The 17075-nt window shown below is 49.2% G+C and overlaps 1 protein-coding gene across 1 annotated transcript in view; it reads right to left on the bottom strand.

Annotated features, from left to right (window-relative positions):
• The window catches only part of CCN4 (cellular communication network factor 4), a 50863-nt gene that overhangs the window by 32799 nt on the left and 989 nt on the right, over window positions 1-17075 (bottom strand). The gene's annotated exons all lie outside the window — the stretch shown is intronic.

Genomic DNA, 17075 nt, shown 5'->3' with positions numbered 1-17075 from the left:
CAACATCTTTATCAATGATTTGGATGTGGGGATGAAAAGCTCACTGGCCAAGTTTGTGGATGACACCAAGTTATGGGGGAGTGTGGTCATGCCAGAAGATAGGAGTGCTGCGTCCTGTTCTGGGCATAGCACGTCAACATGGAAAAACTTGAGAGGGTCCAGAGAAGAGCCACCTATATGATCAGGGGCTTGCAAGAGAAGCCACGCAAGGAGAGACGGAGGGACTTGGGCCTCTTCAGCCAAGAGAAGAGAAGGGTGAGAGGGGACCTGGTAGCGGGTTACCGCTACATCAGGGGAGCACATTAAGAACTCAGTGAACAGCTGCTCACCCTGGGGAAGACCAGGGCCAATGGACACAAACTCCTGGAAAGCAGCTTCAGGCTCAGTTCCAGGAAAAAAACTCCTTCACAGTCAGGGTGTCCAGACTGTGGAATAAACTCCCTCCAGTGCGTTGCAGTCACTTACCCTGGACATCTTCAAAAGGAGACTGGACAGTCACCTCGCTGGGGTCACCTGACCCCAGTTGTCTTTTCCTGCCTAGGGCAGGAGGACAGGACCCGATGATCTACAAGGTCCCTTCCAGCCCCTACAATCGATGGATCTATGAATATACCGCCATAATGCATGAGAACAGAGCGGATGAAGGTTACCTCATTTTGGTGCCTTTAATAAGGAGGCACTAGGAGCCCAGGACTCCTGCGGTCTCTTCTCCCTGTGCCATAGACCGCTCTAGAGACAAAAGCCGTTCTGAGTCTCAGTTTATCTATCGATTCAGGTCCCTATCCTATTTGTTTTTCTCAAGCAAGTTGCCTGTGAGTATGAAAAGCAGGATTTGGTCCAGCATAAAGCCTGTTTTCTATGAAGAACATAGGACTAGAAGAGGCTTTCTGGGCCGTGCTGTGGATCACTCTGCATTCATATGTTGCCTATGCTCCTACATATGTGCTATCGCTGTACTACCAAATAGGAGACACATTTACTTTCCCAGTGAGCTCTTTCAAGGTGAAGGGCTACTTTCTATGCTGGGCAAGATTGTGGTCTCAAAGGCTGAGCCAGACATTTGATATCAAATGTTGGGTAGCTCCCCATTCACAGGGCTCTTCCAGAACATGCAGCAAACACAGCTGTGAAAATGCTCAAAGTGTCGCACCACTACTGCTTCCCCCGCATTTCAGAGCACGGGTCTGTGGTAGGCACCTCTTGCGGGGTAGCGATAACTAATGCGATGGAGGGCAGCAGCACAGTTTGTGCCATGGTTTTCTAGTAGCAAGGGGGTAAAGAGTCAGCGAAAGAGACAGAACAGCCAGTTCCTGGCACAGAAACTACAAAGGAGCAAACAGACAATGGGAAGGAGGGAAACGGAGAAGAAGCCAGGCCAGGCTGCAAGTCTCTCCTTTGCTCTGCAGGACAAATACTATCCCAGATACGGTCTGAGCTTGGATTCTAGTACAGTGGGCAACAGAATAACCCAAATTCCTATAAAAACCATCCAAACTAGTGAAAGCTGACACATTATAGCAGGGGGGGAAGCAGAATTGTCGAATAGCCTTTGGCTTGGACAAGGTTTTTTTGGATAAAAACAAAATGCTTTCAAATGAAATACAATGGAAATTGCTAGCAGGGAATTAGCACGCCACCTGGCATGAATCTGCAAACAAGCAGCAAAAGTATTAGTCTTGGAAAGTTTGCATAGCACTGGGGCTCTGATCCTGCTGTGGAAACAGAACCGAAATAGGGTACTGACATAAAGAGGCGCTGGATATCAGATAGCCCAAAATAAAAGGCGCTTGTACCAGGGTGAAGGTCAAGATGTAGCTGGCCTCCGAAAAGGACGGTGCAAAAACTGAGTGACTAAAGGACAGCATAGGACTTTATACTTGCCTTAGTGCAAATCCGTGGTGACTACTTCAAAGGGCACATTCTTCTTATCTGTCAGCCAGGGAAGCATTACGTATCCCTAGTCTATAGCAGTGGGGAAACTGAAGCACGCAAGATGAGGTGACTTGCCTACAGTCAGACAGGATGTCTGTGGCACAGCCAAAAATAGAAACTAACTTTGTTGCTCCCACATTGCAACTAAAGCACCAGGCTCCTTCCCACGCAGCTGCAGTCACACGCGCCACTCACTTCCATCAGATGCAGAAGCAGGCTCGCCAAGACGATTCTCACATGCAAATTCCTTTCTATTTCAGCTTTTAATCAAGCTCCATAGGGTTTACATGATTCAGGGGACTCGCATCTTTTACCTCTACAGCACTAGTTTCACTCCTACACAGTTTGGCAGAAGGCAAGAATCACAGAATCATAAAAAAGGAGGGTTGGCAGGGGCCTCAGGAGTCGCATCTAGCCCAGCCCCCTGCTCAAAGCAGGACCACCCCCAACTAGGTCATCCCAGCTAAGGTTTTGTCTGCTGGGGTCTTAAAAAAACTCCAAGGATGGAGATCCCACCACCTCTCTGGGTAACCTGTTCCAGTGTTTTACTACTCTCCTAGTGAGACAATTCCTCCTAATATCTACCCTAAACTTCCCTGCTGCAACTTGAGCCCATTGCGCCTCGTTCTGTCATCTGCCCCCACTGAGAACAGCCCAGCTCCATCCTCTTTCAAACCCCACTCAGTAGCTGAAGGCTGCTATTAAATCCCACCTCAGTCTCCTCTTCTTTAGACTAAATCAGCCCAGTTCCCTCAGCCGCCCCTCAGAAGTCATGTGCCTAAGTCCCCAAACCATGTTCTTTGCCCTCAAATTTGTTTCCTTTCTGTAGTGGGGGGATCCAAAACTGGACACAGTAGTCCAGATGTGGCCTCACCAGTGCTGAATAGAGGGGAATAATCACTGCCTGTGATCTGCTGACAACGCTCCTACTGACGCAGCCCAGGATGCCATTAGCCTTCTTGGCAACAAGGACACACTGCTGGCTCGTATTCAGCTTCTTCTCCACCGTAACCCCAGGTCCTTTTCTGCAGAGCTGCTGCCCAGCCAGTCACCCCCAGCCTGTCCCGGTGCACGGGATTGCTCTGTCCTAAGGGCAGGACTCTGTGCTTGTCCTTGTTGCGCCTCATGAGATTTCTTTTGGCCAAGTCCTCCATTTTGTCTCGGTCGCTCTGAATCCTAGCTCTAACCTCCAGCATATCTACTACTCCCCGCAGCTTGGTTTCATCTGCAAACTTGCTGAGGGTGCACTCCATGCCAGCTTCTAGGCAGTTGATGAACATACTTAACAAAATCAAGCCCAGGACAAAACCCTGGGGCACTTCACTTGATAGCAGCTACCAACTAGACATCAAACCATTGATTACTAGCCTCTGAGCCCAATGCTCCACCTAGTTTTCTATCCACCTTACAGCCCATTCATCCAGCCCGTACTTCTGCAGCTTGCCTGGGAGAAGGTTGTGGGAGACCGTATCAAAAGCCTTGCTAAAATCACGGTACACCACATCCACTGGCCTCTGCATCCGCAGAGCTGGTCATCTCATCAGAGGAAGCAATCGAGTTGGTCAAGCATAACTTGCCTTTGATGAACCCATGCTGACTGTTCCTAATCACCTTCTTCTCCTCCAAATACTTAAAAATGGATTCCTTGAGGATCTGCTTCATGATTTTTCCAGGTACTGAGGTGAGGCTGACTGGTCTATCATTCCCTGGATCCTTCTTCTTTCCTTTCTTAAATAATAAACTATGTTTGCCCTTTTCCAATCATCTGGGACCTCTCCCTGTCACCACGAGTTTTCAAAGATGATGGCCAGCAGCTCTTCAATCACATCAGCCAACTTCCTCAGGTGCATCCCATCCAGTCCCATGGACTTGTACACATCCAACTTTTCTAAACAGTCCCTAACCTCTTCTTTCAGGACTGAGGGCTACTCACCTTCTCCCCAAACTGTGCTGCCAGGTGCAGTAGTCTGAGAGCTGACCTTGCCTGTGAAGACTGAGGTGAAAAAGGCATTGAGGGCTTCAGCTTTTTCTGCATCCTCTGTCACTAGGTAGCCTCCCCTGTTCAGTAAGGAGCCCCAACGCTTGCCCTGATCCTCCCCTTGTTACTGACTTAGTTGTAGAAACTCTTCTTGCTACCCTTCACATCCCTTGCTAGCTGCAACTCCAATTGCGCTTTGGCCGCCACCCTTGCTAGTCTTTCTGTGCATTGGGATGGTTTGTTCCTGCACTCTCAGTAAGGTTGCTTTAAAGTACAGCCAGCTCTCCTGGACTCCTGTCCCCTGCTGTCTGGCTTCCCAGGGGATCCTGTGCATAAGTTCCCTGAGCAAGTTGAAGTCTGCTTTTCTGAAGGCCAGGATCCTTACTCTGCTGCTCTCCATCCTCCTTTCCTCAGGATCCTGAACTCAATCATCTTGTGTTTGCTACTGCCCAAGCTGCCATTGACTATGACATTCCCTACCAATTTTTCCCTGTTTGTGAGCAGCAGGTCAAGAAGAGCACGGCCCCTAGTTGACTGCTCCAGCACTTGCACCAGAAAGTTGTCCCCAACTCTCCAAAAACTTCCTGGCTTGCCTGCACACTGCTGTGTTGCCCTCCCAGCAGATGTCAGGGTGATTGAAGTCCCCCATGAGAACCAGGGCCTCTGATCTGAAAACTTCTGCTAGCTGATTGAAGAAAGCCTCATCCACCAGTTCCTCCTGGTGGTCTATCGCAGGCCCCCACCACAACATCACCCTTGTTGCTCTCCTCTCTGACCATAACCCAGGGACTTTCAACAGGCCTGTCTCCAGTTTCATACTGGAGCTCTGAGCAACCATACAGCTCTTTCACATGAAGTGAAACTTCTCCTCTTCTCCGGTTCAGGAAGGACCGTTTGCCCCATCCATGACAGTGCTCCAGTCGTGCAAGTTCCCACCACGTCTCTGTTATTCCAATCACGTTATAGTGCAATGATTGCACAAGGACTTGCACAATTCTTCCTGCTTGTTTCCCAGGCTCCACGCTTTTGTGTACAGACACCGAGGTAACTAGATGATTACCCTGATTGCTCAGGAAGAATGAAACCACCTCCCCTATTGCCCCCTCTCGTTTGCTCTTCCTTAAGGTCACCCACTTCCCCACTTACCTCAGGGCTTTGGTCTCCATACCCTAGTGAACCTAGTTTAAACCCCTCCTCACCAGGTTAGCAAGCCTGTCGATGAAGATGCTCTTCCCTCCCTTCAGCAGGTGGATCCTGTCTCTTCCCAGCAATGGTTCTTCTTGGAATATCATCCCATGGTCAAAAAAGCCAAATCCCTGCTGGCGACACCACTTGTGCAGCCAAACATTGATCTGCAGGATGCTCCCGCTCCTGCCCAGGGCTTTGCCCTTTACTGGAAGGATCAAAGAGAATACAACCTGAGGCCCCATCCCCTTCACTCTTGCACCCAAAGCTCTGTCGACACCTTTGACCTACTCAGGGTCAGGGTCTTCCTTGGCAGGATTATCAGTGCCCATATGGATGAGGAACATGGGGTAGTAGTCAAAGGGCCAGGTGAGTCTTGGTAGTCTGTCCGTGAGTTTACAATCTGCTGGCTGCGTCAGGCAAGGTAGGTGGATGCAGCCCATGTCCTGTTAGACATTCAGCAGTTTGCATTCAGGAACTGAATATGTAATACACCAGCTGATAAGAAAGCATCTCGCGTTCTTATTTCTGTATTAAAAAGTTTTGCTGGTCTAATACCCAGCATTATAACCTCGTATATCTGGCATCCACCAGTTTGCTCAGTCATGTCAGCAAAGACCAGGAGACAGACTTCCCTTCACAGCACACTGGTGTGATGAGAATGGGACAGTCCCTTAAGTGAACATTACTGATTCCAAAAGAGCTGTGCTAGTTTGTACCAGTGAAGAAACTTATCCCAAAGTCACTTCTCAAATCAGGGCTGCAGCATATTGGCACATCATGTGGATCAGCTTGCTTAGACTTTGCCGAGTCTGATCCACGAGCAGCTGTCTTTAGCAAGCACTGCGATTGTATTCTTGTGACTCTCCCCTGCCCGATCAGCCACATTCCTGTTGCACGGCACCGTCTCAGGACTTTCCCAGTTAATGTATTCACAAACTTTTCCAAAGAGCAGGCAACAAGGTGCTGCTATCGAGCATGTCTACATATGCTATTAATGCAATATAGACTTACTACACAGTAAAATATTGCACAGTGAGCCTTCCCTGGGAGCACGTCTACACATGCACCCTGTTAGAAGCAAATCTACTCCTATGGGGAGCAGCCAGTACAGGGCTAGTCCTGCCCTTCTGTGGTCCCTTGCAGCAGCCAGGCACATAGCCAGGGGCACAGGGGCCAGTACTGATGCACACGGGACCAGGAGAGCTCTGCTGGCCCCATGCACATCCGGACACACAGCTGCCAGTGAGCCCAGTGGGGCTTCCCTGCCCAGCAAGGGGCTCACTGGGAGCTGTCCTACTCCAGGGGCAGCTGCCTGCAAGCCCTTGTCCGGGAGCCATGCAGCGCCAGGGAACCGGGAGCCATGCAGTGCCAGGATTGGGAGGGCAGAGAGCGATCCCGTCCCAGAGGGAGCTGGTTCGCACCAGGACTGGGGACAGAGAACTCCCCTGTCCTCTGTGGCCTCCTGCTGGTGTGGCTGCCTGGGAGCAAATTTGCTCCTGGTCAGTGCCTACATGAGCAGTACTGCTAATGTACAGTTAATCTACAACTTGTATTTCCAGGTAGTAGAAAACGACGCATTAGCCTAATTTACTGCACAGTAGCTGCTGCACACAGTTACATAGTGCAGGGGATTAGTCTACTGTGTAGTAAAGCATCTCATATAGATGCCCCCTCTATAGTGCTGTCCTAGCCCATTTAAAAAGACTTCCTAATTATGCAAGTACTAGGATTTTAGGGGAGCTTATGTAGCATTCGGTCCCATTGTTTACTGCATAACCCATAGCATACTGCCATCATTATAAACTGAGAGCCTGCGCACGGACACAGTTGGCTCGACCAGCACAGCCCAAATTCCTTGAATGATCATCCTTCACCTAAACGCAAGGGGGCAATATTGAGGTAGGAATGAGAAAAGCTAAATCATTTCTTCAGCGCGCAGAGTTCATGCGGTACAGTCTGATCCACAGATGCAGATCTTTGTACCAAAACAGCTATATTAGTTAAGGGGCAGGGGGGAGGGGAGTTAGATTTTTTCCTAGCCAAAATATTTCTACTGGCACAAATCCTATTATGGATGCAATAAAGCCAGAATGGCTTATTTCCTTTCCCATATGGAGTAAGCTGCACCTATAATCAAGCCATAAGAGATGGGGTAGGGAGTGGTGCTGCTTTCACTACACTTGCGTGGATAAAGAGGTAGCACTTTCTAGTGTAGGGCAGGTCTTAGGGGAGTAGGTTTTGGCTGTACAGCCTGCGTGATCTTCACAGTCACCTAACGCCCCGGCTTCACCCACTTAAGGATCAGGATCATAGAGCACGCCATGCCAGTAAAGCAGCATGGAAAGTAGTTTGATCTACTTTTAAAAAGTCAGCCAAAAATAAGTCACGAGTATGGACTCGGCTGGAAATCTACTGCCTATATTACTGGTTCATATATATCTTAATATAGATCTTCAATATTTCTGAAGCATACCATCTGTAAGAAGCATAGGGTTTACAGCTGAACCTGTATGACAGAGGATTTCATGGTCAGTCCAGAAATCAGTCCACATGCACGGAGGCCCTTGACAGACAGAATCACCAGCCTCACCCACACCTCTTGAAACTCTCTCAAGGGACTCCCAGAGCAGAGGGACAGAGGGACCGTGCTGAATAAGTTAAATACCTTGGGGTTATAGATTCATAGATTCATAGATGCTAGGGTCGGAAGGGACCTCAATAGATCATCGAGTCCGACCCCCTGCATAAGCAGGAAAGAGTGCTGGGCCTACATGTTTGGGCAAGACATGCAGAGGTATGCACCCCTGCCCATCCTGGGCATCGATTTCTTGGCCTACAGATCCACAAGGAGCCATCCCTTATAGAAAAGCCCTACAGAATTGTACAAGGATTTAACATACAGAGTGGTATCAGTATTATCCAAACCAGTGGTTTGCAAATACATTAGACTCAAAGACCCCTCAGAAAATGCCAGCTCTTGCCTGAAGAAGGGTGATTGCACCTGAACGCTTGCTAAGAACTTTTTTCCAATGACTCAGTTCGTCTAATAAAAGATATCACATCTACCCAATCAGTCTTGCCTCCCAACATCCTTAGACCAACACGGCTACAGCCAAAAACCCAGCTCTTCACTTTCATTTTTTGATTATGGAAAAATAACAGCAATTCTTCTGTTACAGAGTACTTAGAAAGACCACAACATCTCGCACGGTTTTGACTCAATGGATTCCTATGGGAAATCATTGCACTTATCTTGTGAATCGTGAAGGTGCTCACACACCTAACAGTGCTAAAATTGCCCAGCACCCAGCAGCACCCTTAAAAGGCTCTCGGGGCACCCCAGCCTGCCCTGGCACCCTTGTTCGGATTCACTGCTCTAAAGACGCATCGGGAGCTAGTGGAGAATGACCTCCCTCAAACATCCTAAGGCTTTGAACAGCAGAGATATTCCATAAGATGCTTCATAACATTTTTCCATGTGTTAAGAGCAGATGGTAGGGAAAATTTTGCCATGACGAGCACTGGACCTGAACCCGTCTTCTCCTTACAGAGCATCCATCACTCCGTGCCTCGATGATGAAGATACAGCCTGGCCCTCTGGGTCTGTCCAGGCACTCGGACAAGCTAGCCAGCTGAAGGAGATTTCTTGATGACATTTGTAAATAGCCTGTTAAAGTCCAGGCTGTGATTAATGGACCTTTTCCTGATTTTTCACCCCTTCAGTCAAAAAAAGCCTAACCCAGTAGGCTCACAGCGTAATTGCTTTGGACGTTCCAAACATTGTGCCCCTGGCTGTAGTTTTGTGGTTTGGTCCTTCCTCACAGCAGCTAAAACAACCCAGCTGTTCCTCGGAGGCCTGGACATCTCCTTTCCCACGGCTAGCCAAGTACATCTACCGGCCTTCTTGAAGAACACTTAATTTTTCCCACATGGATGCAGATTTTTTCTGCCTCCTTATCAAACCAGAAATTCAGCAAGTGTAGAAAATTCCTTTGGCTGTAGCAAGTCTGCCTTGGTGACTGCCGTGCAGATGCAAGATAAAAATCATTTATTCGTGTTGCACATCCAGCCAGGGTTGGCCGATGTTTAAAAAAAAACACACCTTGGGGCAGTAAAAAAAAAAAGAGGGAGAAACAAAGTTGTTGTCAACCTGGTATATCGTAGCTGCAGTGGTGCTGGAAATATGCACTGCTTGGAGCATTACAGTACTGCTGGTGCAATAATGTTTAGATGCAATAAATGCAGAGCCCGCTCCCGTGGCAGGTGGAGCTAGCTAGGCAGGCACGTGATTCCAGGCAGTGGAAAACAGTGGGATATACTAATCAGCCAGCTCATTGCAATGTATCTTAATGGAAAAAAGACGAGGATTATTGCCAACTAGCCAGATGTTACAGATACTGAATTCTCCCTTTCCTCCACAGTCACTTAGGTTTGTAGCTGGTCACAATTTATAAGATTGCGTTGACACTTTAGAGAGAAAAAAATATTTTTTTTTCTTCCCTTCAGCTTTATCTTGGCTGTAACTCAAAAAAAAAAGGGGGGTGGGGGGGAAGTCTTAAAAACCGAGCTTGTATTCGAGGAAACGGGTAACAGTGCATGGAAGCAGGAGTTTAAGCAATGTAAAAAATAAAGTTTGATTCAGGTGTGTGAAGCTTAGCAAGGGAAACAGTGCCGTCCTGCCCACATCAGTCAACGATTGCTACATCTGAAGCAAAAGCCATCGTTTCTCTGAGGTGCCTGGTGCAGTTTATGTCTGAACTGTTTAGTCTACTTGTAACATTCCTTGCGGGAAGAAACATGTTTTTGGGTGCGTTTTATATAGAAATAAACATGCTGTGTTGCTTAACAAAAGTATTCAGCATATACCGCCCATGAGAGCCGGGTTCGGCTACAGCTAACAGAACTGCTGGGCAAACACAGTTAATTTGTTATATATTGGCAGGGACAGGTAGGATCACTGCTTCAGGGCCAGTCCATCTGGAATGGATGACCCGTGAGCCAAGAAAATAGACAGACCTCACTTAAATTATTCCTGATCTTTCTACGAAGGGCAGAGGCCTGTTGGTCTCGGCTCTAAGGCATGCATACAAATCACCCAGCCCACTACGGACTTGGCTACTTGAGTATAAATTAGGGACTGTACCACACCTCTCTGCCATCCCCCCCAACCCTGAGTCACCTTTACTGGCTCTTCCAAAGCACTGTAGAGATAAGCTCATGGGCTCACGTCTTGGCAAGTTGCTCCATGACAGCAGACTTCTGTGCCCACATGCAGCTCATACCAGTATGGGATCCCTAATGAGCTGAGCAGATTCAACCTCGGTGCCCTCCAGGCCCTTCAAGGACTTTTGAACAGACCCCTTGCTCCTCTCCTTGGCTTTGTTGCAAGACATCCCACAGGATGTGAACCAAGGTCTCCCCCTATTCCTTTCTCAGTTTCCTTCCCACTGAACAATAATGAATGACAGACCCAGAAAAATACAACAGAAGCCTTCTGTAGGACAGTGCTTTTCAACCAGGGTGTTTGGGCACCCTGGGGTGCCGCGAGATCCTTTGAAGGGTGCCACAGGAAGTGCAAGGAGCAGGAGCGGGCTTTCCCTGCCTGCCTGTTGCCCTGCCCAGCTGTTACTACCTGGCTCCTCTTCAAGGAGGTAGGCACTATAATCAATAAACACATTTTGGAAATGGGTGCCATTCAGTTCCCAATAGTTATGGAGGGTTGCCTTGGGTCTGAAGATGGGTGCCTAAAAAGGTGCATTGAAAAGGCTGAGAACCAATGTTGTAAGATAACACAGGGACCGAAAGCGGGTCCTAATGTCCTAATGACCATGCCAGGTTGGCATATGCTAGCAACCCAACGACTGGAAATGCTCAGGTTTTGTGAGTAGGCTTATCCTTTTTTTCTTGAAACTGCTCCAACCTGGGGGCTCCCTTCCCCTTTCCTACTCGTGAGGATGATTATCAATTGAACTGTGCGAGTCATCGATGCCTGGCAAAGGTGGCACTCTCTTCTGTTTCCCCTCTTCAACACTGGGGACCAAGGGAGGGGCAGAGTCAGTAAGAGTTTGAAATGGGGAACAAGGGGTTTGGAGACTCCTGGAAGCCATAACTCAATAGCCAGAATAGGCAGCATCGAGGATCTCAAGGACGAAGACGTCCAGCATGAAGAAAGGGAGGTGGTAGCACAGAGTCCTTCTTGAAGGGAAAAAGTTATTCAACCATTGTGCATCTCCGACCAGGGCCTCCTACCCAGTGCTAGCAAGAAGCCAGCAAGGGATAGATCGAGCACAGAAGGTAGTCTCAAAACCTTACAGCAATGGCTCCCCTTTGTAAGTAAATCCATGTTTAACTAGCAATGCCCTAGAGCTAAGCAGAACTGAATGCATGCCTCTGGTTTGACTGCAAAGCTAAAAGCAGCTCTCCACCTACCCTATCGTTGGATGGGAGACCACCTGTAGAAATCTGGAGGCTGTAGATATGATCCTAGAAGTTGCCACTGACTTCTTAAAAAACATTAGACCAGAGACAGTGAGTCAATACAAACCCTTTATTTAACCCCTTGGTTGCTGCTGAACGGGTAGATGGAAATCAAGTGGAAGGCTGTTGCTGACCCAGACCCTCCGTTTTGCTTTCAGTACATACCCAAAGCAAATGAGGATAAGGACTGCTGCCACAATCAAAGTGGGAAGGGAGCATGTCTAGTGGAAGAGCTCATGGCTGGGACCAAGGAGATGCTCATTCTGTTCTGAACCAGAGCATCACTTTGCTGCGGACCCTGGCCAAATAAGTCACAAAAGAGATGCATTTTAAAAATAAACCCCAACTTCAGTGCCCATCAGAGGATACCTGGAGGACTGGGTTCTCAGGGCTGCTGAGTGTCACTTGCCTCCAAATGAAGCTTTCTACTTTCCTGAAAAGTAATTAAGCTTCAGAGGCCAGATGGCCAAGACCTTCTGGACCACTTCTTCAGGACAGTTAATCCTCATTCAGAACAAGGACCCGGCGGACAAAGATGCTCAGGACCCAGCAAGCCCTGCTCGGATACCGGAGCATTAAGAAAGGTCAGCAATCCTGGCACCCGACCATTTACTGTGCTTCCTATGTGGGAAGCACCATCACAAGCCTTCAGCTGTGGGTGCCTGGCACTTCTGACGCGTCTGTCTCTCTTTGCTGAGTCAGGGCTCTCAAAAAAATCGGAGGTACCTTACCTGAGTCATGTTTAGGGGCATTGACTTTTTCATGCCTAAAAGTATCCCGTTTGGCTAATGGTATCAGAGGTAGTGGTGTGGCTGGGAGCATGCTAAGCAAGTGTGAATTGTTTTAATTCAAAACAGTGACAGACAGTGAGATCATACCTTCGATCAGGGAGCTAAGTAATAGCACTGTTCACAGAAAAATGAGACGTGCAGAGCCACGGGCCTTGCCCGAGATGACTTCAGCCAGCGGCAGAGCAGAGAGATTGGTGACGCGGTGCTCTGCACCACAGCGTCCCTCTGAGGAGAGCTGCTCTCTGCAGAGACTCAGCTACTCCAGACTAAAAGCAGAAGGCAATCACACAACCCCCAAACCTGGGTGCCAGGATGGCTGAGACGTTTGGACCCGCACTCCTGATAGGAGGGTCTGCATCTCACCTGTTTTGGAGTTTGGACCAGATAACTGTTGAGGTCCCTCCCAATGCCATGATTTTGCAGCAGGAGTTATGCACCAAAGGCAGCTGCTGCTGACATCGGTGGAGATTTGCATTGGCTGCAGCACTTCCAGGACTTCAGCTTCAGCATAGCAATTACTGCCTTGCATGTGTGTGTTTATGGGAGGAAATTGCCAAACCCGAGGCAATTCAAATTGGTGTTGACAAATATAATGCAATTGGGAGGCCTGCGTCAGAGCACCATTTCCCTTCAACCACAGCACATACATTTCCAGGGCAGCTATGTACATTGGACCAAGTTCTCAGCTGGCACAAACCAGTGTAGCTTCACTGGGAGCCAAATCTATTTATACCCTGCAGAGGAGCTGGGCCATTGCAGGGAGTGAAAACGTAAGTAGGAGCGGGCTGCACGAAGCATTAGGAAGTCTGTGACAATATTATGTGATAATATCTTCAGGAAGGAGAACAAGTCAAATGGCTCACACCTTGATTACAGAGTATACACAATTACCTGTGGCTCAGGAATGAATCCGACCGGAAACTCCAACGTATCAGTGGCCAAAACACCTCTTCCTGAAATCCATGCACCCCCCGCTCGCCAAATGAGCATAAAGGTCCCTGGAACGCACAAAGTCATTTAACACTAGACAAACTGCCAATGAACAAAAAACCACACCATTATTTTTTTGGTTCAAGTCTGGTCAGAGTGTGGTTTCCTTCGTAGGAGGCCAAGGAAACTTAATCAGTTTTTCCTGCCACCAAATCCAAATATTTTACAAATGAAAAAATCCTTGGGCCCAAATCCATGCCAGTAAATCACACAAAAAGGAGAAGGAAAAGCCACAGGGTTTTATAACTACCTCCTGCACCATCTATGTTAGCCCGGAGATTAGAGCAGTGGCAATGATAATGAAGCTCTAGGGATGGAAAGGAGCTGACATATTTCTACAGAGCTAATCCTCCTGGTTCCCCACATTTGAAAGCTGTAAGGCCAGCAGCCAAATTAATGTCCCCTTTATTTCCTTTGCTGTGTGCAAATATCCCCTCCAAATCTTGAGGCTGAAGATTGATCACAGAGGGCTGAATGTTTCCTGTCAGGGATCAAAAGACGAGAAACGGAGAGTTTATCTCCCAGCAAGATGCAGGAGGTCCCTGAAAGGGACCCAGATACCATGCCTAAAAGATGCACGTTCAAATGCAACGGTGGTACAGAAAAGCCTCAGCCTCATTGCAAGTCAATAGGACTTTTGCTCCCAAGTCAAGAAGTCTCTTTTGAAAATTTGACTGCGTGTGTAAAGAAAAAAAAAATCTATTTAGGAGAACGTTTGGAAGTTTAGGTTGGAAGGATCCCTCTCTCCCCCACACACACGCTCCAGCCTTTACACTTCTACCCCTAGAGCTAAGAGATTCTGGTTTTAAAAGCTTATATATATATATATATATATATATATATATATAAAAATATCCCAATAAAATATTTCAGAACTCACTAAAACTTTTGAGACAGCATAGACTGTAACACATTTGTGGAAGACCCCTACTGCACTCAGTATGTGATGCCCAAGGCATCCAAGGCTTTCCTAAAAACCCTGTATTTGCCATACTGCTCACAACATGCACATTTATATATATCAAAACCAGAAGGCTAAGTCATCCCCACCCTTGGGTTTCCCAGTGCATCCTGCTTCCTCTTCTTCACACCCCAGTCCTGTAAAGGAGCAGATAGGCTGAATCCCGGTGAAATCGTGGGGATCTGAGAACGTGGCCATCTACCTTTATGCAAGCAACTGTGGGATCGGCAACGTATGGAGCCCGGCTGCTTTGATTTTTGTGCCTTGATGCAAATGCATGTTAAAATAACGTTATATATAGCAGCTAAATGTACATAAAAATACCTGGCAACACGGTGCAGTGCAAGGATGGCTTTGACACTTATTTGGCCTGATCTGTGCAGGCTTCCTGAGGTTTCACATGAGAGTGCTATGCCAATAAAACCTTTACAGCATCCCAGAGCCTCCTGAGGCCCCTCAGACATCCCATACCCTCCTCTTCTGCAGCATCAGGGACATTAACACTCCCACACACCTCCTGTCTGTCCAGCTGCCAAAATTCACTAGCTGACCTGACTGTGACCCATTCTTTCCCCTTCAAACACTACACCAAGCCTGTTGGGCCCCTGAAAGAGGACCACCCTGATGGGGCGATCTTCTGGGACTTCTGGGGCATGGCTGCTTGCAACGGCAAGGGGATGGGCTCCCTGACCTGGCAGGTCCCATCCGGTCCTATGGGCTAGTGCTCTCCATCACACCACACCTCCCAACTTCTTTGCTCCGAAAATCTTATCTGTGCAGAGATCCCTCCCTCCCCACATCTACCAAACCCCTTTTCCAGTCAAGACCCTCTTTGTACATGAGGCCAAAAGAAGTAAGTTCACAAGTCATTAAAAGGAAGACCTCACCCTCCCGCCCCAACGATACTATGTGCAGGGAGGTGGTCTACCTGCGGGCCCAGTCCTTCAAGCCAGAGACTCAACAATTTCAATGGGAATCTCACAGGCTCAGCGCTCTGCCACCGGAAAGAGCCGATGGATTCCTGTTGGGCCTGATGGAAGGACCAGGGCCTTGACCTGGAAGCTCTCCAAGCCAGGGGTTTACTTCATTTTCCCGCGTGTACGTCAGGCTGTTATAGGCAGCCTTTCAGCATCAAGAGTGGAGCAGATCTAGCATTAGTGTTGGGCAATTCTTTTGGCTGGAGGGACATTTGGTGAGCTGTTGTGGGCTGAGGAGGTGCTGTGCTAACCTGGCCAGGTGTGGCGGGGGTGCAATTGGTCCAATCTGGCCGGGCCCATCTACCCCACATCCATTGCCGGGGGTGCCAGACAGAGTGGATGGGTTGGAGCTCCATGGATCTGGGACCCTCGTGGGCAGGGCATGCATGGGCAGGCAGATGTGATGGAGCCATGGGCAGGTGTGGAGTGACTGCATAGGGCCGGGGCCCGGAGCACAGCTGCAATCTGCTCCCTGCACACCCCTGAGATGGGTGCTTGTTCCAGGGGTAGGGGTAGGGGTGTGCAGGGAGTGGATCATGGCTCTGCCTCAGGCCCCAGCCACATGCTATGACCACCCTACAATCCTGGCCCTGGCCCTGGGCCCATCCGGCTCCAGGACAGCACTTTCTGCCCACCCATGGCCCCATCCATCTGCCCATCCGAGTGCGCCCTGCCTGCAGGGATCGTGGGCCAGTCTCCATGGAGTCCCTGCCTACTCAGCTGCCTGCTCTGTCTGGCACCCCGGGCAGTGGGTGCGGGGCAGATGGGCCAGGATGCCTGGGTGCCAGGTCAGCTGCAGCAGAGACACTCGCAGCGGCAGCCAGAAGGAGCTACCACTGCAAGAAGTGCCAGAAAGTGGAGTGGGCTGCCCCCTGCACTAGTGCTGGGTTGAGGGACCTGACATCCGTGGGATAGTATCCCTTGAATCCAGCCCACGGGCCATATTTTACCCACTCCTGTCTAAGTTCTGTACAGTACTCGCCCACACCTGCCTTGAAGAGGGAACTACCCTCTCGTGCCATCTCACCAACCTGCAGAAAAGACGGTGTTTGCGTGATTCTCAACCAAGCTGCCACGGCACCCTGAAGCATCCTGACATCCTTCAGGGGCATTGGGCGGTGTCACACTACGTTAGCACTGTTAAGCGAGCAAGCACGATTCAAACAATGTTCCCAGCGATTTCCCATAGAGATCCATAGCAGTAAAACCGTTCCTGTCCTGCTGTGGTCCTTCTGAGCTCTTTGCAACAGCAGACTTGCTCTTGTATTTTTCTGAAGTCAAAGGTCACCTGAAATCAAGGAGCTAGCATTTTCTAAGGGATGTCTCATGTATAGCAAGCCTAAAGCGGTGGGACTCTCTGAAGTAGTTACTTGCTTTAGAGGATCTGGGAAGTGCATGTCTGCTTCGAACGGACACTGCACCCATCTGGCTGTCCTTTGTATCTGGCCGCTGAACTTAGCGCCCGGTTTCCCACAAGCACGTCTAAGACGCCGGACCACCAGCACTTGGGCAGGACAGCCCCATGCACACGGACCCCAGCACGTTCCTCCCCGTCCCCCCGAGCCATCCCCTCCACATCCCGCGAGCTCCACACAGACCCGGCTCCACATTTTCCCCTTCCTGAGCGGCAGCTCCCCTCATGGGCAAGAGGCAGGGGGTTGGTGGTGGCACTTACCTGCCTGAGCAGTGCTCTGCCCTCTGGCCCCAGAAGCAGGCATTTAGGGTCCCTGCCCATGTAAACCTGAAATTTGCCCCCTTCGCAACCCGCAAGGGCTCCGAAC

The sequence above is a fragment of the Crocodylus siamensis genome, chromosome 3 (genome assembly GCF_052110815.1).
Source record: "Crocodylus siamensis isolate JL-2025a chromosome 3, ASM5211081v1, whole genome shotgun sequence".
NCBI lineage: Eukaryota > Metazoa > Chordata > Crocodylia > Crocodylidae > Crocodylus > Crocodylus siamensis.
The sequence above is the reverse complement of the archived record's forward strand: the minus strand, read 5'-3'. Positions and strand labels throughout refer to the sequence as shown.